This window comes from Tenrec ecaudatus, chromosome 8 (assembly GCF_050624435.1).
Source record: "Tenrec ecaudatus isolate mTenEca1 chromosome 8, mTenEca1.hap1, whole genome shotgun sequence".
Taxonomy (NCBI): domain Eukaryota; kingdom Metazoa; phylum Chordata; class Mammalia; order Afrosoricida; family Tenrecidae; genus Tenrec; species Tenrec ecaudatus.
This window is the reverse complement of record NC_134537.1, coordinates 67973831-67996291: the sequence shown is the minus strand read 5'-3', so window position 1 is coordinate 67996291 and position 22461 is coordinate 67973831. Positions and strand designations below refer to the sequence as shown.

At 41.2% G+C, this 22461-nt stretch overlaps 1 pseudogene; it reads left to right on the top strand.

Moving 5' to 3' along the window:
* The first annotated feature begins 17604 nt into the window (after nucleotides 1-17604).
* Nucleotides 17605-18582, top strand: LOC142455423 (ribonuclease P protein subunit p40 pseudogene; annotated as a pseudogene).
* Nucleotides 18583-22461: the final 3879 nt, after the last annotated feature.

Here is a 22461-nt window from a genome sequence, read left to right as displayed (position 1 = left end):
CTCCTCCCTCTTACCAAGCATGATGGCCCTTTCCAGGGGCTGGGCTCTCTTTACAATAGATCCAAAGGATGTCAGAGGAAGTCTTGCCATTCTTGCCTCAAAAGTGTATTCTGGCCATACTTCTTCCAAGACAGATTGGTTTGTCTTTTTAGCAGTCCATGGCACTTGGACAAGCCCCACAATTCAAGCACATCAATGCTTCAGTCTTCCTTGTTCAATGCCCAACTTTCACATGCATAGGAAGCAATAGAAAAGACCATGGCTTGAGTCAGGTGACCTTAATCCTCAAAGTCACACTCTTGCTTTTCATTTGTTTAAAGAGGCCGTGTGCAGTAGATTCACCTAATGCGACTGGAATTTTGATCTCTTGGCTGCTACTTCCAAGAGCATTGGTTGTGGATCCGAGCAAGACAAAATTCCTGACAACTGAAAACTTTCCTCTGTTTGCCATGGTATTATTACCTATTGGTCCAGTTGTAAGACTTTTGGTCTTCCTTAATTGAGTTTTAATCAATACTGAAATACTGAAGGCTTCAATCCTTGATCTTTATCAGCAAATGCTTCAGGTCCTCTTAACGGTCAGCAAACAAGTTGTGTCATCTGCCTATTGCCGGGTGTTAATAAGCCTTCCTCCAATCCTGATAACACCTTCTTCATTTAATCCCGTTTCTCTGATGATTTGCTCAGCAATCATATTGCATAATTATGGTGAGAGAATAGAGCCCTCCTTCACAGCTTTCCTTATTTTAAGCCAGGTAGTATTCCTTTGTTCTTTTTTGCACAACTGGCCTCTGGTCCATGTACATGTACAAGTTCCACATGAGCACAATGAGGTGTTCTGGAGTTCCCAATTTTCCATAGCTTCTTATGATGCACACAGTTGAATGTCTAGGCATAGTAAAAAAAATTAAACATGATTCTGGTACTTTCTGCTTTCAGCCAAGATCCATCTGACTTCAGCAAAGATATATTCCTTGTTCCCTGTCCTCTTCTGAATTCAACCTGAGCCCTGGAAGCTTGCTGTCAACACAATGCTGCAACCATTGTTAGATGATCACAGCACATATAACTTCCATGTGGTTTCAATGACATTGCTCCATAGTTTGAGCATTCTGTGGGGTCACCTTGCTGTGTAACGGGTACAATATGAATCTCTTCCAGTCAGTTGTCCAACTAGCTGTCTTCCAAATATCCTGGCTTATATAACTAAGTGCTTTCAGTGCTTCATTAGTCTGTTGAAACATTTCAATTGGTATTCCATCATTTCCTGGAGCCTTATTTCAGCTAATACTTTCAATATTGCTTTAATTTTTTCTTCCTTTAGCACCTGCTACCTGCTGAAAGGGTGGAATAACAACCAATTATTTTTGGTACAGTGACACTGAATATCCTATCTTCGTTTGATGATTCCTGCATCATTCGGTATTTTGTCCTTAAAACATTTCAATATTTCAATCCGAGGCAGGATGTTTTCTTGAATTCTTTCAGTTTAAGATATGCTGAGGATGTTCATCCTTTTGGTTTTTGAACTCTTGAGTTTCCACCACTTGTTTGCCAGCTTGCCATCCTGTGATGCCTTGTGTCTTGCTGGGGTGCTGGAAGTTGTGTCACTGGTATTTCGAATGCCAGCAGGGGCACTCAAGGTGAAGAGGTTTCAGTGGAGTTTTTAGATTAAGGACAGACAAGGAAGGAGGTACGAGCTGCCTGCTTTGAAGTTAGTAGCTGCTTAAAATCTTATGCACAGACCGTTGAATAAGGAAGAACAAAGAAGAATTGTCGCATTTAAATTTCAGGGATTTTGATGAATCTTGAAAGTACCATGGACAGCAAAAGGACAAGCAGATCTGTGCAGACAGACTGCTTTTTAGAAGCCAGCATGGTGAGACTTAGTCTCATGTGCTTTAGACATGTTATCAGGAGAGACACATCTCTGGAAAGGAACATCATGCATGGTAAAAGAGAGGGGGAATGGAAAAGAGCGAGACCCTCTACAAGATCAGTTGACACAGTGGTTGTAATTGTAAGGGAGGTGCAGGATGGGGCCGTGTTGTTTATGTTGTACATCAAGACATTATAATCCAGAACCAACTTGACCACCCCTAACAACAAACAATAACAAAGTTATCCGCTGAAATACAGAAAGTTCTATTCCTTTGACACTTGTGGGAATTCGAAAGTAAGCATTCAAATAATTAATTAGATAAAGATTTTTAAAATTAATTAGACAAAATATTTTATTAGCCATTTCATTATTACTATTTGATTAATAATTAATTAGACAGAATATTTTTTCCTGGCCTTTAAAAAGATTATTATTATTGCTTCTATCCCATAAATTCACTCTGTTTTTTAATTTTCTTGATGACATATATTTTAGTGGGCTTTTGTACAGTTGCCAGTAAATCGAACCAAATCAGTTGCCATCAAATTGATTCTAACTGGCGAGTGCCCTCTGTTTGCAGAGAGCTGCTCAGTAAGGATTTGGATGGCTGGGACTCTAGAAATCGGTCACCAGGCCTTTCTCCCGAGGCGTCTTAGGGCGCATTGGAACCGTCAGCCTATTGAGCAGTAGCAGAGCACTTACGTGTGCCACCCAGAGATGCTGGCGGAGTTACACCGCCGCCACTGCTTTCTGGTTTTCCACGTAGACATGAGATTTGGGTTGAGAAGTTATTTTTTCTGCAACATTTCAAAGCTATCCCTTTATCTTCTTGGATAGACCATTCCTAATAAGAACACTGTTGTTGTCCAGTTTGAGTCAAGGGCCTCCCCAGTGTTCCCCATCTGCACCCTCCGAGGTGTAATTGCAGTTACTTCACTCCTCCATGACAGCCCTGCTGGGGCTGTCCCAAAAGCACTAGATGGCAGGCAGCGACTGCCTGTCAAACCCACCAGCTTCCCACCACGACAAAGATAGGCTAGAAAGACGCCCAGCCTTGGAAACCCTATACAGGGTTTGACGTAGAATCGACTCGATAGCACAGCTTTGGGTTTGGTATGAGACTCGAGACCATCGACTAGACCCGAGGACCTGACTCCCAGCAGAGGAAACCTGGCCCGGGGTCTCTGAGGACACACATGGGGGAGCGAGAGGAAGGAAAGCCTCCTCTTCCTCTCGTGGAGCCTCTGGTGGGTTAAACTGACCTCGCGGTCGTCAGCTGAGCCTGTCGTCCACTGCCCCGCCAGGGCAAATGGCAGGGAATCATCTAAGCGTACGGACTGTTACCGTCATATTACCTGTGATTGTCATTAAGTTAATTCCAGTTCTTAATGGCTATATATGTGCAGAATAAAATTTCTCCTTAGGGTTTCAAGGCTGTGACCATTCATGAGCAAATCACCAGACCTCTCTAGTCACAGCCTTCTGGGTGGGTTAACCACCAATCTTCAATAACCAATCACATGATTAAATCTTCGCACCTGCCAGGGAGTTTTCTTATTACCGATTCTATATGAAAATAAAACTCATCATTCTATATTGAATAAGACCCAAATTATATTTTTTGGCTAAACAAAATATGTAATAGTACATTTAGCAGACACTATTAGAAAATGATATATTCCTTAAACTATTCCTTATGTTATTTATAAAGGAAATACTTTAAATCAAATAGTATTTTTACATAAATAAAGCACTTGGTGTATGTGTTTTATCCTTTTGCCAAGTGCACTCTCCCCAACATGTTGGCTGTAAAAAATCAACATATTGTGCCTAAGTGAAGACCTTCTGGGAGAAGACACGGTTGGAGATAACATGTCGACTGTGTACATTATTTGTATCAAAATACACCAAATAAGGTTCAGAATTCAAACTCTCTGAGTCCATAATAAAGTCAAAGGAAGAGAAAGAAAACAAAGAAATCTTCTTCTTGACTATTGGATGGTAGCCTATCATCTAGGAGACATGCTTCATTTAGAAAATTACCGCCTTCAAAACCAATGTAAGGATTGCATTGGGCTGGTTTTTAGAAGGCGATTGGACAAGAGAACGATCTCCCCATCAATTATTTACTCTTTGAAAGTGGAAAATAACGTTTTAAAATGGAGAGATTTAACACTCACACCTGAACTACATGATATGTGTTTTTATTACTGGTCATGGATCAACCTACAATCATGTGGCTCCCAATGAGTTGCCGGTAGAAGTATTCCCACCCACCATGTTCAACCCGAGCCTCCTCCGGACATCATTGTTGGGAGGAAATATTGAGAAATGACTTGAGGAATTTGAGAAATGACTTGCATTCTTCAGAAAGACAACGTCGTGCCAAAAGAGGTTCCATGTTTAATGTAACTAAAGTGATAACGTGATTGCAAGTGCAATCACATGAACTTTCCTAGTTTGAAAAACAAAACAGAAGCTGTAAAACCCAATATGAAAACAACATAAAATAACAAATTAAAAATAAATATTATAAGAAATGGGGAATTTAAATGACAACATATCATTAGTATTAAAGAAATCATTATTATCTTGTTTGATAGTATTGTGTTTTCTTAGGAAGAAGTCCTGGGTGTTCATTTTGAGGGATTTAGAATTTATTTAAAAGATGAAACTTTGAAAAATATATAGAAAACATTGCAATTGTAGAGAAAGGAAGCAAATTGTAGAGAAATATAGCAAATTTGTGAATTTAGGTGGTGGGCATAGAAGTTTAATAAGCTTCACCTTTGTTGCATGTTTGTATGTTTTTATAATAAATACTTTGGAAAACATTTTCAGAGAGAGAAGAGTCCTTGGAAACAGTCCATCATTCTATACCTGGGGTTTGGGACTTTTTGTTCTGTTTTCCAATTGGCCTGCTCCTAGTTTTGTCACTTTCCCCAACTGCCTTCAGTGGCTAGGACGATCAACATTGTAATAGACATGGCCTAACATTTTGTGTCTTCATGTTCCACCCACTGTTCCCGCATGAACTGCAGACAAACATTGAGCTCCCTCTCCTCGATAAGGCCACAGAGCTGATTCCACGGCATGAAAGCCTCACTTTATCTCCACTGTAATCGAAGACTCTTGTCTCCTTACTTGTCACTATCTCACTTTTTCTACAGATAGTAATTTTAAACCCCTTTCATTCTCCTCCATCGTTGGATTCTTTCCCCTGATTTTTACAGGCAAATTTGCTTACTTTATAAATTCCTTCTTCCAGGAAGCCTCCTCTATCTTCACGGGACTTGATAGGGCACGTTGATAGTATGTCCACACTGTGTTTCCCCCGTAGCCCTTACCATACTATGTTGAAACTATTTATTTATTTATTCCCTCACTTGAGTGCAAACTCCATGAGGGCAGAAATGATGTCCAGCACCCAGCATACTGCCCGACACATACAACAGCTCCCCAATAAGTGGATGTTGAATGGATAAAATTATCTACTCCACTGTGTATCCTGAAATGTCTTTTCAGCTTTAATAAGTAAGACTTGTCCTCTTTTTGAACAGTTTCAGCAATAAGGATTTCACGGAAATTTCTATGTTGTGCAAAAATATGCTTACTCAAACTTTCGGTCACTTGACCTCCTTTTGTCTTTTAGAGCAACACAACACAAATGGAACCCCTTAGCATTTCTATATCTGAAGACGATTGCTGAGCTAAACATCCCTGTTCCTTTCCAGTGTTTCCCATCGAGGACTACACCACCCCCAGGGGGTTGTGGAAGGATCCAGGGTGATCGCATAAGCAGATACCTACACTTTATCCTGGACGATGGGCTATAGTACTAAAGTTTTTATTGCCAAAAGGGTGTTGAGTAATTATTTTTCTTTCTGAAAAGCAGGGAGGTATAAGTCAAATACGTTTGGGAATGCAACTTTAGCCATTGCTCTATTGACAATGAAACAAATCCTTTTCAAATTCTGGCTATTTTCTGATTCTACATATTCTTTGAATATTTAACAAGATTTACTACAAATCACCCAAAGTGCTAACCAGTGAATCTAAGCTTGCCTTCCATTAATGAGTGCCTTAAAAATGGCAGACAGTAAATCAGGATTTATCTAAGTGTTCTATTGCCCACTCCATTTCCTCCACTTAATTTCAATTTTCTGTCTTAATTAAATTAAGATATAGATAAATTACATACATCTTAAAAAATAGAAATGAGACCTGATGCAAAGGGCTTAAGTGGAGAGCAAATGCTTTGAAAATGATTATGGCAAAGAATGTACAGATGTGCTTTACACAATTGATATATGTATGGATTGTGATAAGAGTTGTATGAGTCCCTAATTAAATGTTTTAAAAAAAGAAAAAAATAGACATGAGGATTTTCTAGCTGAATCTGATAATAGTAAAACCATGATCACTTTCTTTTCTCAATATCAGAAACCACTCAGAGCCTACTTGTGAATTTTGCAACAAATGGACATCTGGCCAATATATAATTAATTACTAGAATCCACTGCTTCCCTTTTCTTGAAAATCAGAAAGGTATTTTTCTACTCTTGGTCTTCTGGCATCTTTCCCATTTTCCATAACTCTTCAAAATCACTGCCAGTGTGGGGGGTTCTTCTCGACAAGTTCTTTCAGTTTTCTGGGGGTGACATATATGGGACTAGAGACTGAAGCAGATCTAGTATGTCATTTTCTCATGTATACTCCTGCCTGCTGTAGACTGTGATTCTCTCCTATTCTATGGGATGGCCAGGGCCCGGGTTTGCTGGTCTCTGGAACACTAGGAGCCAGAAGTGACTCAAAGGCGGTGGATTGGCTGTAGGTGTTAGTTCTGGGTAGTGGCTCTGCTAGAGGATCACATCCATAACTGACTCAGAACCCTTTAGGAAAACAAGTCCAGAGAAGTTAAGGGGCACTGATAAAATTTCAGATGAAAGAGCTTCTAAAGGGTTGAGGGTACATTAAAGATAAGAAATGATTACTCTGATTAGAGCAGTTTGTGTCAATGTGATGGTTTCTTATATTTGATGGCTCTAGAAGGCACATCTTCAATCACAGGGAGAGGTACAATAAAAACCGAGTCACTTTCGTGTCATTTCTCCATTGAAGGTTATAACACAAAAAGCAAAGCGCCTCTCCCTGAGCAGCGTCCATCTGCACCCCTCCCAGTTGCAGACCTGGGACTCTGGAGTGACAGAGAAACCCAGCTTCCTACTGTGTGCATCTCTGCTTTGGACGGGCTGTGTGAAATTAGGAAGCTCCGTCAACTTCATCATGCTTTAGGAATGCCGTTGAGGGTCTTCCTCGATTACAATGACTCCGTCTTGCCGACCTAATGTCCTTCTCTAAGGACCGGTCGCTCTTGATGGCATCGACGTGCTAGGCAATCAAACTCTCACCTTCCCCTCTTCTACAGAGTATTCTGAATGTACTTCTTCCAAAACACTCTTGTTTGTTCTTTCCATCTATGTACAAAAACATTGTTTTTAGTTGCCATCCATTCGACTTTGACTCATGGGAACCTAAGTGAACAGCATGAAGCGCTGCCTAATCCTGCTTTATCCTTGCAGTCACCACTGTGTTCCTGTCCGTCTCACCCAGAGGACCCCAGGCTGCTGCCGACCCTCCACTGCACCAAACCTGTCTCCTTCAGGGATTACCCCTTCCTGATGACAGGTCACAGCAAATACGTTGGACAATGGACACGAGCCATAAGTTTTTCACTGTCTAGATTCTGAAAGTGGGCCACTAGGCCTTTCTTCCTCATCTTAGTCTGGAAGTTCTTCAGAACCTCTTCTCCACGGGCTGCTAGTACTGAAATCCTGGTGACTTAGCTTGCCTCATCACAGAAACGTATGTCACCCCCATACTGACAGCCAGTTGGTGATCTCTATCTCTAATATACACAATATATTAATATGTAATATGCACATGTATCAAGATGAACAATTATATAAGTATATCATAATAATGCACACGTATTTAATGTGTTATATATTTTATATTATATTTAATATATAATTATACACAAAATTATCCCTTTTGCCATTAATCTCTATTCTGACTTTTTTATAAACATTGGTCGCATCAATATATAGAAGTATAATTTTCATAAATTCCCAACTTAAGATAATAATGGACATCTTGCCCATAGTTTATAAGCATATTATAAGACTGAAAATATACTATAAAACTGACTCTGCACTATCAAACTTTGCTGGCCTATATATTAACGCTGTGTGAATTGTTCAGGTGTTATTCAGAGTCTCATATTTGATATTGATTGATGAATTGCAGTCAAAATTTTGTTCAAAACACAGCTGGCAGTTCTAATGCATGCAAAACATATACACTTTTTTCAGTTTAAAAAGTACTAGATATAAAAATTGGAGAAGAGCAAATGGCAGGCTGTGTTCACAGATCACAACAGCTCATATACACATGTCATAAAGAGCATGAATCTAAAGCAGTCTCTCTGGAAACAGGAAATAAGTATCCTATTCACGAACCAGACTATTCAAAGACCTCTGCTGGACACTGGGGTAGCTTGGTCCCCCAGTTTTCACTTGTCATGAGTTAAAGAAGTGAGCCCTTGCTGCGTACAGGGTTGCATGTGGGGCCGCTAACAGCAGCCCCAAAGGAGAACAAGGAGGCGTGCTGCTCCATGAAGGCTGACAGCCCTGGCAACCCCAAGGGCAGATCTCCTCTGCCTCAAAGGGTCACTAAGAGTGGGAGTCTACTCAGTGACAGAATTAGAGGGGAGAAAATGGAGGGATAGGAATGAAGTTTTCTTAAAAGTACATTTATCTCATATAAGCTGAAGTCAAAGCAGGGATTCGTATCAGAGTCTAAACCGCGAGAATCTGGGTTGCAGAAGCTCTGGATGACAGTGGAAGCCCAAGATTCATTTTTGGGAACTATATAGAAAATAAGCCTCTGGCGAACTCCCTCTAGCCACAATTGAGGATGGGACAATATTTATTTCTAAACATGGTGCATTGGAGAGATGAGTATGAAAGATCAAAGGCATAAATCTGACTTGAGCAGTTACAACCTTGTCAGTTGATCTCTCCCCCCGCACCCCAGGCATGCTGGACCTGATCTGGTTTTTAGTATTATCTGTATTTTGTTTGGTCCTAGTTGGGTGTATAACATCGCAGAGGTGTTACGTCATTGGAGATCGCCATCTTGAAGTTGTGCTATGTGTTTTCTGAGTTTTGGTCTATTAAACCCAGAATTGATAACCCGACAGAGACAGCAAGTAGAATACGAGCTTGTGGGGTGAAAGGGGGAGGTGCCAAGGAGTCCAGGGAGAAAAAGAATGTTTGGAAACTGTGGTAGCAATTGTACAATTCTGCTTTACATTATATTTACATATATAGCTCAATATATATGTATTGAGGGATATATGTATCAACTCCCAATTAATAACATTTAAGCGCATTTATCTGAAAGAGTAAAGGTAGACTTGCTAATTTATTACTTAAGAGAAAGAAAGAAGTGAAAAATGACTTCTGAGTAATGAAGAAATAATTATTTCTCCCTAATATGCTGCAATTACATAGCTCCAATAACTTTTTTGTGTGTCCTGAGAATATACATTATAAAAGTTAATAGTTTTCAGTTTTAGGATCATTTAAATTGAAGGAATAATTTTATTCTAACAATAAAATTTAATAAAATGACTTGGTTCTATTATATTGACTATCCAACTCTTAAATATTCAATGGTGTTAACTATTACTAAGCAAGATTACATTTCTGCAAGTTCTTTTTAAGAAGAATCCCGTTTATATAGCAATACTACTTCGAGCTACTCGCTGAATTCTTTGAGGGTAGCTAATTCTCTACTTCCCAGGCCTAGAATTTGAATGAAGACAGACCACATTCTATCTATAAACACATGCTAGTTCTATGTATTTGTTTCTTTTCATCACAATAAGTAAATGTGAATGGTCGCTCTGTTTTTAAATATAATATTTCATTTTAGTACTCTAACTTGTATGTTGTAACCCTGTGAACTCTTGCCAGTGAAGCAGTAATTAAACACTTCAAATACATTAGCTATATTTGTGAAGACATGGATCAATTTATGTGAGATCATTTTACAGGATGTCCCTTGGTCTGTGTCAAAATTTTGGGACTTCTCTACATGAATCTTTCACAAATAAACCAGGCAAAAAGTGGCCCCACCGGGCTAGTGGGAAGGACTGAATACGCAATCATCATTTCCAACCTTATAGTTTCACCCTCCTTTGTATCTACCCTCCCCCCTCTATTTCCCTCTCCCTTGTTTCCTTTGAGACTCCGAGTTCTTCTGCATTCATACCTCTTGGTTATCTGCTCCCTGACCCTGTGACAGGACTGCACGGCTCATCGTTTGAAGCCACCGGAGGAAAGATGAGGCTTGGCCCCCCACGAAAGAGTTCCAGCCCAGAAACTCACATGGGCAGCTCCAATCTGACCGACAGCGCTGCCCTGAGCCAAAAAGCGTCTTGCTGCCATTGAGCGAGTGAGAGGGCGAACCCTTCAGAGGGGAAGGCAAAATGATTTGAAGGTTGAGAGACACAGGTCTGGTTAATCGGGCTTCATCTACCAGTATAAAAACAGTGGTAATAGCACAGAAGGCTGTTTTTTCTGTAAAAATTCAGTCAAATCAGTCTAGTTGCTTTTCCCTTTTCTTCCTGCTTTCTTTAGCTGAACACTGTGGTAGGGAGAATGTTGACTCGTTACATAAACAGTATTGATTATGGTTCCATTGTTGACTCAAATGGTCGGGTTAACAATCAAAGCACCGCCTCTGGAGCCCGGAAACATCAGGGATTTGGGGTTTCTAACTAAGTAAACCTATTACTTAGAACAAAAGTCCAGTCTTGATAACTTCAATAGGTATTCACACAGAGAGCAGACTTATGCCCATCCTTTGGAGCAAATGCTGAGGAGAAACAGAACACAGGAAGGAGGGCAAGTGTGCACGGACCCACATTCCGCCGCCAGGAATAGTCTCTTACCCGGGACCGCTGGGAGACTACCAACATCACATGCCCTTTGTCTCCACTGCTGCTCACACGTATGAAGCCTCCGGGTAGATAACGCTGCTCTGTGTTTCCATGTTGACATTTCATCAAACAGGGCTCAGTGCAAAGCTCGCAAGCCTCCTTTTCCAGCTGTTTGGCTTTGGGTGGTTATGCACTCCTATTCAGGCTCCTGCTGTTCACCAACAAAATGGAACTGGTATAATTTGATTCTGCTACCACACAGGTCATGTTGCGGATCAGACCCATTGATGAAATGGTTTGATCTATCACCATGACCGCCTTGCCGTGGAATGGACTCAAGCTTATAGAGACCCTAACTGATAGGATAGAACTGCCCTGCAGGTTTCTGACATTGAAAATCATTACAGAAGCAGACTGCCACACCTCCCTCCTGTGGAAGGACCTTGCAGTTAGCAGCCAAGTGCTCTTACCACCAGGGCACCATTTAATTTTCCACACACATGTAAATAATAACATCATTTCTTTAAATACTTTTGAAATTTCAGCCATGTTGCAAAGCGTGCATTTAGTAAAACTTATGAATGTTACACTAATCTTTGAAGACCAGTTTCCCTAGTGGTCATGGTAGAAACAAGAAATGACATGCCAGGCTGAGTAAATAATGGTATAGTTAGGTTTGTACCAACTTGGCTGAACCAGGATTCTCAGTGGTTTGGCAACTTGGTGTGATTTAACACAACATAATCAACTCCATAACTGGATCTTCTGTGAGAAACTTAAAAGTTGTAAGATGGAGGTGTCACACCTTCCCCTTACTCAGGTCATTGATGCACTTGAAAGGAAGTTTCCTGGAGGGTCTGGATGCTGTGGGAACACTTGCTAGCTTTTTGCTGGGTCTGGACACTGGATATGGCTCTTTGTCCGTTGGTCCTTGGCACTTGAATCGATGGCCTGTCTTCCATAGGCTGCTGGTCCCAGGAGGTAGGAGTGGCCGGCTATCTCACCTAGTGTCGTTGGAATCATCTACCTCTGCAGCAACCAGTCTGTGGTCTGCTGCAACACCTCCAGCATAACGTCTGACCCACGGACTGGGAACTGGATTGGACTTGCCCACTGCTAAAGCAGCATGACCCATGTTTTGATATAAATCTCCCTTTAATTCTCTCTCCAAATGTATATATAATCACTGGTTTTGCTTCTCTAGAGAAATCATCCTAATACCAATAACTATAACTATTCTGTGCTTGTGTATGCGCAAGACAAAAACTAAACCCATGGTCATCAAGTCAATTGCTACTCACAGCAGCCCTGTGGCCTTTCTGTGACCATCATCATTCAGGAGGCTGACTCACATCTTTTTCTCACAGAGCCGGAAGCTGGTGGGTTCTAACTTCAATTCCTAACTGGGCTCTGCCCCACTGTGCCATCAGGGATCCTTTTGAAACGGACACATCAAAGAATACTTCTAAGAAGAGTGGGATTGTCATGTGTTTTAAATTGAATTGGGTGCCTCTCGCAAATAAGTTGAAGTCCTAACCCCCATACCCATTCTTTGTTTGAAAAATCGGGGCTTCCTGTTCCTCACCATAGAACGCCACTGCCACTGAGTTGGTTCCGACTCTAGCAAGCCTGTGTAGGGCGTCTTAGATGGCACACTTTTATGGGAACAGACAGCCTCATCTTTAAACTACAAAGAGACACCAGGGAAAATCTTGATAAGAAAATTGGAAACAACTATTTAGTATCATATGATGTCTGCAAGGAGTAAAGCTCGTAGACTGGCGAGGCCACGGCCTCCGAGACTTTCCACAGCCTCATTTCCCATGAATGAGGAGGCTTCAGAAAGTGTGAAGACACATTACATCATCTTTTATTCCATTTTCCTATGAACTAATTTCCCTGACCCCCTTCAGCTAGAGTTGAGCACCTTCAGGTTGAGGTTTTCAGCCGAGTGGAGTGTCCTTTGGGCATTAGCCGGACATACTAAGGAGATTTGCAGCTTTGTTTGACCAAGGCGGAGCCAAGGCCCTGTGGCTGAAGGGGCAAGGGCCTGAGCGAGGCGTGCCTCACTGAAGAATCTTTTCTGTAGCAAAGTTGACCCTGAAATGTAACCTGTCTACTTCCCCTAAAAAGCCCCACAATGGTGTTTGAGAGCCTTCTCCCTGTATCAAAGTGCTATAAATGCAAAACAAATCTACAGTAAGACCTATTTATTTTTTAAATGATCTGTAATTAGAAGTCTCCAAATAGGCAACTGTTTGGAATAGGGCAGAGACAAAGACATGGCGGTGGATTGTGTGAAATTCTCACAGGGCTATGTCAGTGGGCAGACATGGATGTGCCAGAGGACCTTGAAGCGTCTCAAACACGTTCTATTTCCCGATTTGAACATAATATATTTTCTGTGACAAAACCCTTTTATTTCCATCCTGATTCTATATTTGACAATATTAGTGTAAAATAGTTAAAAGCACTTGGATAATCTAAATACATTTTGAAGAGTGTTTTTCTTATGCTTACCTTTATAGATTCGTTTCCAAGAAAATATTTTCCTTGGTGGTATTCCAACACTAGTATATTAGTATATGCTACCGATTCCACGCGGTCAAGTTTGTTTATATTCTAACATATAACCAAAATCATTATTTCCTTCTCTAGCTCCATGCAGAGTCAACCATGTGCGCATCTTCCTGTCAATCATTTCATTTGTAAGTTTCTTCTTTTGCTAATTTATTAAAGGAGGCTTTTAATGAATACTCATCGAGTCAGGTCTCTGCACCATCAGAGAAACGAAGCCAACGGACTGTGAATGCAGGGTCACTCAGAAAATGATGACTGTTAGTAGGACTTAATGCTTAGCCTTCAAACCCACCAAACTGTGGGGATTCACACACAACATGTAAAAGCCACTTAAATGAATGTAGAAGGATAACTTAATGAACGTGTGGAGGATGTAGCTTAGACATTGTTAAAACTTTAGCAGGTGGCTCAAAGCAGAAGGTGAATTAATGGACGAATAAGGCCAGATGGAATTAAGGGCCTCACAAATCTGCTTCATGCCACGTGCTTTACATATTGGTTACCTTATTTAAGCACCCTGGTAGCCCCCTGGTGTAAGCTTATTAAATCATTTTACCGACAATATGCCCAGGCTTGAAGAATTAAAATAATTTCCCGAAAGTTACAGAGAAAGTGATGATGAGACCTAGAGTCAAGCCAGTGTTCTCTGGCTCAGTGTTTTATTATTATTTTTTAAGTATATTTTTCTGGACCTTTAAGGGGAAAACATGCATATATTAATACCGAGTAACATTGAAAATCAGATAGATGTTTTTCTTTTTCTTTTTAGTGTTGTGAGTTTCTTTCACAGTTTTAACTGAAAAATTGGCCATTTTGTGGGTGAAAACCTGATGATCGGTTCGCCAAAAGATTACAGCACAGATCCCCCAGGAGACAGTCCTCCTCTGCGGCACGAGCATGAGCATAACAGCCCATCGTTCAGCCAGTGGTTCTCGTTGTTCAAACCCATCCGTTCAAGTCAATGCAATGCGAATTTCAAAATAAAATATGTGAAGTGATTAATTTCTCTATTTCATTCAGAGGGACCATTAGCATAGGGCTTTTTTTCTTAAGAGAAATTGGATTTCGGGTCAAAGGATCTATGCTGAAGTTCGGGATATTTAAGCGGCATTCCTTAGGGTTATCTTTAGTCATGCCTCACAAAACCTTCAGCACACTGAAATTTAGTAAATAATGATGGAAGAAATATTAGTTTAATTCTAAAATCAGACTACTTATTATCGCTACAGAACTATAATAAAACATCTACTAAAATATTCTAAAATAACTGCTTTTAAAGTTCTACTAGCACTAATTATTCCTGCCAGAATAAGACTACTTAGGACAACAAAGGTAAAAAACAACAGCAACAATTACAACAGCAACAATTCCTTGCAACTGGACACCCCCTCACAGAAGGGTTGCAGGGAGGGGATGAGTCAGTCAGGATGCAGGGTAGCAACGGTGAAACATACAACTTTCCTCTAGTTCTTGACTGCTTCCTCCCCACAACTACCATGATACCAATTCTACCTTACAAATCCAGCTAGACCGGAGGAAGTAGACTGTTACAGATAAGAGCTGGAACCACAGGGAATCCAGGACAGATAAACCCCTTAGGACCAATAATGAGAGGGGAAAGGGAAGGCTGGGGAGATGGGGGAATTGATCACAAGAATCTACATCTTACCCACTCCCAGGGGGGTGAACAACAAAAAAGGTGGGTGAAGGGAGTCAGTGTAAGACATGAAAAAATAATAATAATTTACAAATTATCAAGGCTTTCTGAGGTGGGAAGGGAGGGAGAAAATGAGGAGCTGATAGTAAGGGCTCAAGTAGAAAGAAAACTTTTGAAAATGACGATGGAAACAATTGTACAAAAGTGTTTGACACAATGGATGGATAGATGGATTACGAAAGAGTTGTAAGTGCCCCCAATAAATTAATTCAAAAATAAAACCAAAAATGAAAATAATGATGGCACATATGTACAGATGTGCTTGATACAATTGAGGTGTGGGCTGTTATGAGTTTTAAGAGCCCCCGATAAAACAAATAAAGCCTCGCTATTGCATATAAGCTAAGATATTTATATAAAAATAAAAAATGTCCTTGCCTTCTCAGACTAATGATGACAATTTGAGAAAACCCTTAAATAAAATGAATGATGATTTTCATTCAACAGCTACAGATTTTTTCACCTAGAATTAGAGTTTGACTCCGGTCTTGTATCCCAGGAGCGTTTATACTGCGTAAAACCACTGTGTACTCTGATCTCTCCTTATCCAAAACTTATACTTGGGATTAAAAATCATTTGGCTATATTTCATTCCAGGAAGAGGGGTGCTTTAATGTTTAACTCACAACACCTTTATCATATTACTTAGTGAAGTGAAGTTTTCTTCTTAAGAGAAAATGATTTCTTTGATCTGATTAAAACCGTTTTTGCTGTTAGGCGCCACCGAGTCAATTCTGACCCATCACGGCCTTATGGGCAACAGGTGGAAAGGCCGCCCTACCCCGCGCCATTCTCACAGCGATGGCCGTGTTTGAGCACATTGCTGCCGCCACTGGAGACCACCACGCCACACCATTTGTGTAGACATTGAATGGAGCCAGAAAACTTGAAAAGAATATACCTTAATAAGTACATTAAAGTTGTAAAACCTGATGTAATATTTAAAGTTCAAACAGTGTCTGCTTTAGGGCACTCTCTCCCACCATGAGACTGGCTGGACCACAAATCCAAAGGCATACATTTTGATCTCTGTGTTACGACTTTGGGCATGCTTATTGTCGTTGTCCTGAAAGTCCAGTGATGCTGTCACATTCTGATGCAACTCGGAGTCTGACAAATTTCTGAGTGGGTGGGCATTGATGGAGTCCATGGGTAGGGTATGCACCTTCACTCTTCTGTGTTTCCTCCATCTGTCAGAGTCCAAGTTGCCATGAGAAGGTACATTGCTTGGTTTAGATTCGTAATTGATTTTCATCGTCAAGGGGTCCCTACCATTGCAGTGACTCGGAGGAATAGAAAAGGTTGCTTGTTTTCTCATTTCCTGAATTAAAGCAAAGGGCGTTTCTTCAATTGATCTTTGCTGAGTCAATGTCTTCTTGTTCTTTCAGTCACAAATGCTGTGGCCGTGAAGATGAGACAGGTATCTGCTACAGTAAGCAGGGAGATTCAGTTATACTCCAGACATAAATGAGATTCTGGAACTCGGAACATTTGACTCAGTTTTACATGTGAATTCATCTCATAAAGACAAATGAAATTCCAATCATCATTAATACACGAGTAAATCCCAGGGTAAATAGTTCATCAGAAAAAATGCTGTCAGCTTGAGGATTTAAAACCTAAAGTTTTATATGATAATAATCTTCTAATTAGAGGAGCTATGGGCTATAAAAGCAATTAGAGCAATCATGGCCTGTGAACATCCAGGATTCAAGCTGCATACAGAAAAGGATGGAAACAAGGGATGTCATTGCTGATGTCAGATGGAGCTGGGTTGGCCACAGAGAATTCTAGAAAGATATTTGCCTGTGTTATATTGACTGTGCAAAGGCATTTGACTGTGTGGATCCTAGCAAACTATGGACAACATTGAGAAGAATAGGAATTCAAGACACGAATTGTGCCCTGAAGGAACCCTAGTGGTGTAGTGGTTACGAGTGGGCTACCTGCTGCAAGGTCAGCAGCTCCAAACCCACCAGTGGTCTCTGGGGTGGGAAAGACTGAGCTCTCTGCTCCAGCCAATGGTTACAGCCTCAGAAATCCACAGGGGGCAGGTCTACCGTTTCTTATAAAATCACTATGAGTCTGCAACAATTCATTGGCAGTGAGTGAGAATGGTGCCTATGTGGAATCTGTTCATAAACTAAGAGGTAGTCATTGAAAAATATGTTGTTTAATGGCTTAACTCAAGAAAGGTATTTTTCACCATAATGATTCAGTCTCTAGGCAGAGCAAATAGAGATACTGGACAATAGGACATTAATCATTGCACTGGAATAGAAGGAATGTTTATTAACAACCTGTGATATTAGATGACATGATTTTGCTCATTGAAAATAAGGAAGGTAGAGATGGAGAGGAGGAGGGGAGGCACCTCTTGGCCGAGATGAGGGGCTAGGCGGGTTGATCTCTTCAATGGTCACCCATCCAGAAGCTGTGGCCACTCTGCGCAGGCTGCAGGAGGTCTGCGGCACTTGCTGGTCTGTGAAAAATCTAGTTTCGGCCACGACCAGTCACGTCACCAGCACCTCGTGGAGATACAATATCACAATTCCCAGGTTTCATTTCTGATTCCTGAATGTGGGATATTATCCAAAGAGCTGAAAAGCCTGGACCACTTTACTCTGTGAAGAATTTACCTCTTCAGGAACTAATTTCCTATGAGCTCCTCAACACCTTGGTAAAGAACGCTGCTTGCTGCGCACTCACATACAATATAAGAATCAATGAAGAGGATGCTGTTGCCCTACTACCCAATGTTGTCACCGCTGATTTGCTGGATTTATCCTTTAAGCTGATTCCAAGAGCTTCAAAGAAAAAAAGCCTTTGAAATTTCATTTTCTTTTAGTTTGGTACCCTACAGGTGCAGATGAATCAACGATGATGTCATACCTTTCCAGTGACCAAATTCAGGAGCACCAGCCAAAAGTAAGCCCGAGCCTGCTGACAGACCTGCAGTGCCCAGTGCCGCAGAGCCACGTGCTGCAGGGGGCGCCCGAGGTGGCGTGCAGTGCCCAGGGACTCTCCGACTGGCTCGGAGCTGTCTTCAACCATGTGAACTTAAATAATGAGTCTAATAATTTCATATCAACCTATTGCTGTCCTCAGCCAAGTACAGTGGTGGCAAAAGCTTATTTATGCACAATCACTGGTTTCCTACTGCCACAGAAAATTGGTCTCTTACTGGAATAGCTATGTCACTACTTTGATGAACCAAAGTTAGCTCCTTGGATTTCCTGATTTGTTCAAGGCTTTGCAGACAGTCCAGTTTCATGGAGAGAAAATGAACATGATTTTCTAAAAGGAGAACATTCGTACAACTTTGTGATTTTTAATAATAAGGAATATTGGCTTCAGATGCCTGTTGGGGCAAGTGTTGATAGTCCACCATAAAAATAATTTTAAATTTAAAAAAAAGAAAATTCAGAAGGTGTAAAGCACTTCTAGATGAAGGTCAAAGACTACGGCCTTCACTATAGATCATAAATAATGTACAGAAAATCAGTGTCCTCTAAACTGGACCAATAAGAAAGATCATGATCAATGAAGGTAGCTTTCACTTTGATTTTGGCCCCACAATCAAGGCCCATGGAAGCAGCAGTCAAGAAATCAAATGGCACACTCCACTGGGCAAATGTGTTACACAAAACTTCTCTAACGCATTAGCAAGCAATGAAGTCACTTTCGGGACTAAGGTAGGACTGACTGAAGCCATGGTGGTGTCAATCGCTTCATTTGCACACACACAAAAAAGCCTATGCAATATGAAAGGAAAACTAAAGAAAAATGAACTCTTTTGAATTATTGTGTTGGCAAAAAATATTGACTACAGCATGAACTCTCAGAAGTTCAAACAAGCCTGTTTAGGAAGAAGCCCAGTCAGAATATTCCGTAGAGAGATTAACAACAGAAACAAAACAAAACATCGATCCAGGAAATGGGTTGGGGCTTGCACTAGATCCTAGCTCCAGTTTAAGAACAATTAGTTCCTACATCACGACCCTTGCTAGATATTTGCCCTCCGGAAGGGAACACAGAGGGTGCCACAGCAAAGTGTGGTGAAGAGATTAGATAGTGCCCAGCTATCAGATAGAATAGTGTCTGGGGTCTCAAAGGCTTCTTTCTAAGCAGCCAGATGTCAACTAAGTCCACATGGAGGACACATACCATTATCAGTCACAGAAGGACTCTAAATCATATAATCTGAAGTAGAAGGAGGGAATATTCTCAGAGCCTAAATTGTAAGAATCTGGTTTGCAGAAGGCTATGGATGACAGGGGGAGCCCAAGATACAGTTGTGGGAACTACATAGGAAATAAGCCTTTGGCGATCCCCCTTTATCCACATAGAGGGATGGAAGGAAAGTGGTTACTCACGAGAGCTCATTGGAGAGATGAGTATAGACAATCAAAGGGATAAACCGGGCTTGAACAGTTACAACTGTGCCAACTGATCTCCCTTCGAGTGCATTCTGAACCTGATCTGGTTTTCAACATTATCTGTAGTTTGTTTTGTTTTTCATTTGTTCATATTGGGGATTATCTCAGCTACTCCTGCCATCGAGGACCACCCTCCTAAGTTGCGTTATAAGTTTTTCTGTGTTTCGGTGTATGAAACCAGCATTTATGAACCAGAGGGACAGCGAGTAGAATGAGGGTTGTGGGGGTGGGGTGGCGTGGTACAGCGGCGGGGGGGGGGAGATAAAAGGAGATGATGTCAAGGAATCCAGGGAGGAAGAGAATGTTTGGAAAGTGAGTGTGGTAGCAATTGTACTATGGAATGATATGATATGATACATGTATTATCGCCCAATTAATAATAAATTAAAAGAAAAAGAATATGTCTTCGAAGTGGGGAATGATGCGATTTTGTTGCAGGTGCTTTGGACCAGCTCTTGCGGATGAATTCATCTTGGTAAATAGAGAGTCAGTGAAAAAGAGGCAGCTCCACAAGGAGCTGGCATAATGCAGCGACTGAAAAGGGGACTCAGACGTAGCAAGGACTAGGAGGACGGCACTGGACCACGGCAGTGTCTAATTCCATTGCACAAATGGTCGCTATGCTTGGGAATGAACTCAGGGGCACCCAACTACGTAACAACAGTCAGTGCACAGTCCTGCCTTGATTTTTATTTGACCAGATTTTTCTTTTTCACTTTTCTGTTGAAATGTATAATTCACATTTGTGAGAAGGTTATTAAGGCCTGAGATACATTGTTCAAAGAGACATACAGTAAAATATTTACATCTCCAGATAGTAGTTTTAAGACTTCAAATTTGCGGAATAGTCCAAACAGTACATGCCTGTGGCTGACAACATTGTTGTTACACTGGGCAATATCATCACAGTCATCTGAAAGCCTGAACAAATTCCCTCTGCAGCACTCCTGTGGGAGAAGATCCACGCAGACGCGCACGACAGCCCATGTTTACACGTCCTCCCTAACTGGCCGTGAGGGTGAATGGGGCAAACTGACGCTCTTGCAGAACAGAAGTGAGGAGGGAATATGAGAAAGGATTTATTACCTGACAGGGACAAGGCTATCTTTCAAAGTGCAAGTGGAAAGCATCAGAAAGTCTTTAAGGAAGAAGGAGCATAAATATCAGGAGGAAGAAATAACTTTGAAATGGGTATTAGGAATATTTCAAATGTGGTAGGTGACTGAACGAGACTTGAAAAGCACTAGGAATATGTGTTGGATTTCGGCACTTAGATGTTTTCTCTGTAGGCTATGGGAACAGAGAGGGAATTGGAGAATAATTAGCTATATTATTAGATAAATCAGTGCTCCTACTCGGGGTGATTACACCCCACCCTAGAGCTATTTGGAAATATTTGGAGAAATTTCTTATTAGGATGATAGCAGGCGGTGCTGCCATTGGTTTCCAATAGGTGGAGTTCAGAGATGTTGCTTGACACCCTATGATGAACAGGAAGCCCCTCCAAACAAAATCCATATGGTCTGAGAGTTCTACTGAGAAACCCCGATGTGGGCTTTGCTCTGAAAATTATTTACTGAACAAGTATGCAATAAGCAATTTTGGGTGATAATGACATTCTAGCACTCTGATAAGCTCACCTGCCTTCCTGAAGTCGCAGTCCACATTTAGATGGGGCTTTCTATTCTTGTAAAGAGTCGGAGTCTCAGAAACTCACAAGGGCAGTTCTACCCTGCCTTACAGAATCAATATGAGTTGGCATTGATGCAATGCTGGTGAGGGAAGGGGAGTCATTTTGAGAGAATACTCAAAACTCACTGCCATCGATGCAATGCCAACTCATAGTGACACTCCTGTGAGTTTCTTGGAGGAGTAGAATAAAAGCATCCCATTTAATCAAAACACAGTCTCTCTCGGTCTCTCTCAATTTCCCTCTCTCTCACATAGCACTGAACTGCAATTATCCAAAATAAAGAGCACAAAAGCACAAGGCTCTCCTGCTGTACAATTATCTAGCCCAAGTTCAGCATATCTGCTAAAATGGGAAGTGCTGACCAAGTGACTTTGCTGAGTCTCCAGAGATGCAGAGAAAACTTAACAGTTCATTAGCTGGCCTGTGTTACTCTCAATTGGTTTCCACACCATGTAAGGTCACAATTAAAATTCAAAGTTAATATGAAAATAACCAGTCTATTTTAGGCAATTTCAGACAAGGTTTATTTGCTTTCACTCAATGGCATCCTTACCCATGGCAATAAAGCACAGCAGGATATGGCACTTAAAAGAAGGGCCTTCCACTGTCAGAGTCAGCAGACTGAGTTGGACTCCACTTTCAAATGAGGCTGACTTGAGCCAGCAGCTTCCCTGAGTCCTGGGAGCGTATTTAAAGGCACTGCGATCATTTTCCCTAAGAACACAGGACACGGGAAACCGCCATATTCATTCATGCAGGCTATTGACTGATGAATGAATGGTTCCCTTCTTGCCCACTCTACGACTGACTCATCGTGAATCCAGGCATCTAGTAATGGGTAATTAGCATCCTGCCCAGGAAGTTAGCAGTCTTGGTTTCTAGTTCCTCCATAGCATCTGGTCATTCATCCTCTCTCCTCTGTAAGTCCTAAGAGTCACTGTCAGTCCCCTTGCAGATACAGCGGTTACTTGCTCAGCTGCTAATCAAAAAGTCATTGACGACATCACCAGCCACTCCATGGAAGAAAGCTATAACAATCTGCTTCCTTAAATATTTTCAGTCTTGGAAACCCTATGGAACTGCTCTACTCTGTCCTACGTGTTGCTATGAGTTAGAATTGACAAAATAGCATTGAGTTGG